The following is a 2,472-nucleotide window of genomic DNA, read 5'->3' as shown; positions in this document are numbered from 1 at the left end:
AGAAGGTGCACAGTGTCATTCACACAAACACTAAACGACTTTCTTGTGACGCACATCAAACTGAAATAATGCAATAAACATTAATTTAACAACATTCTGTGTAACATACTACACTAATGTACACAACTGTACATACAAAACATAGTTATTTTAACAAAGAAACATCAAATTTGAAATGTAATGCAGGGAATTCTGGGAATGTCAATTTACGGTTATTTACTGTAAATTGTTGTTCACTCCCAAAAACGGTATAGTTCCGTAAAATAACATGTAATCTCCAATACAGTTTTTTTACGTATATAGTATGGGGAACTGATACCGTTAACCATTTTACAGGTTTTTGCTGTAGCATTTTACAGTATTTTAATAAAATTCACAGTATTGTTTCACAGTGCATCTGTGTGGCTTTGCTTGTGGAAACTCAGTGTTTCTCTTCTCAGCGGTGTGGTTTAAGTGTGCTGGCGTGTGCTTTGCCATCGCTGGTAATGTGCGGATTAATGTCTTCTTTATGAGCCGCTTATTGGAATTCTTCATCTAATGAAAGTAAATGAACTCCAGCCGCTCCACAACTCTGATTTAAATTAATCAGACGCTTTGCTGGAATAACCAACCATATTAGATACCCCCATGTAGTATGGTTTTAAAGTGATAATGCACACAATAATATTACTTTTGTCATTATTTACTCACTTTTGTGTCTTTCAGTCCTTTATGCTTCTTTAATTGGTTCATATGAGTTGTGTGCTATTTTCTGTAAGGCTGTAACTTTTTCCAAATGTCTTAAATGTGGATCTATGCTTCATGCAAACTTCAAAAGTCCTGAAATATAAGGCATGTGTTAAATGAATTGCTGTTATGATAAAGATCAGAAATTAATTGGTTTTGAGGCAAAAATGCCATTAAAATGAACAAAATTTCCACCCAAATTCAAGGTGACAGGGTGAAAAATGCCCCATTGCAATTCAAATTAATATGATTTAAGGCGGGTGTACACAGTGCGAATTCGGATGGTCGGAAGATCGTATGTCCATGCACACGGCACGAGTGAGTTTATCTGAAAACCGTACGGACGAGATGATATACGACACGATTTTACAACCTGCGAATTCCAGAAGCAATCACACGAAGTTGATAGGCGTGTTCGACTTGAAGCAGCGCTGCACGCACAGAAGGATCGCGAGAGCGATAAGCGAGCACATCCAATGCATTTGAATCGCTCTCGCGGTACTTTGATGTCATACAGGTGATCATTCTGTGCGTGCAGCGGTGCCTCAAGGGGAACGTGCCTAATATAACTGCTCTCCCTCTCTCATAACTGCATATAAAATATTGATACGAGCCGTGACTGTGTCCTACACGTACAGGTTATTTTTCAGCAATAGGAAACCGGGACGTTTGGTTACCCTGTGTGTGTGTTCTTGTATATGGTTTATAAATATCTGAAATGGGTATTAAAATGAAAACATGGTTTGTGAGGACAATTACTGTGCTCTCGTAAACCAAATGGCTTTTAAAAAAAATAGTATACGGTGTTTAATTAGAAATTTTAAACATGCATTTTTCGTGATGGATAGAGGTAGTGTATGGGGATATACAGTATAGAATACCGTTACATCTATGGAGAGTCCCGTGTACTACATATGCGTGTGTGAGAGAGAGAGCGAGAGACCTAAAAAGCATGGTACATGTTGCTAGAAACATCATACAGCACTCGCTGTTCTTGTCAGACTTCAGCGAGTTTATCCTCCTGTGTTTATCCTCCACCGTGGTGCTGCCGTCTTTGTCTTCTTCTGGTTTTCCTAGTTTGTGATTGGTCAACTTCAGATAAATCAACAAATCGGCTCGTTCAAACTCACACATGTCACAAATTCAAACCGATAGCTCACAAAATTTTTATACATGTTTAAAAATGATCGGGAGGTCGGGAAGTGCTCGTAAGCCACTCTGCTCGGCTCGTAATTCATCGCAAATGATACGAGCCGCGACTATACAAGAATACGCGATTTCCACACGACTGAAAAAAATCACATGCAAACTCGTACGACAGCAAAAATCGCACCCTGTACGCCCGCCTTTAGACTTACTTTACAATTTTGTAATATTGTATGTATATTTTATAAATATTAAAAACTAAACAGTTTTTATTTAAAAATATTTTATATCATTTAGTATTTTTTTATTATGGATTATTTATTTTATTTACTATGCATTTTCATGTGTTATATTTTAATTTTAATTTTAATTTAGTTTATCATTTATATTATTCATTATTTTTTTCTGACTTTTTTATTTTTTATTGTTTATTGTATATTGTTTATTTACTGTTTATTTACTGTTTATTTATTTAGTATATTTATTGCTATTCTCAATTATATATATTTTTTGTGCTCTATTTATTTATTTAAATTTACTATTTATTTATTTTAAATTTATGTTTACATTTGTGTGATTATGATTAGTTTCTCTGCAAAT

Source organism: Carassius auratus, unplaced genomic scaffold (assembly GCF_003368295.1).
Source record: "Carassius auratus strain Wakin unplaced genomic scaffold, ASM336829v1 scaf_tig00040040, whole genome shotgun sequence".
NCBI classification, from domain to species: domain Eukaryota; kingdom Metazoa; phylum Chordata; class Actinopteri; order Cypriniformes; family Cyprinidae; genus Carassius; species Carassius auratus.
Note: the sequence above shows the minus strand (reverse complement) of the source record.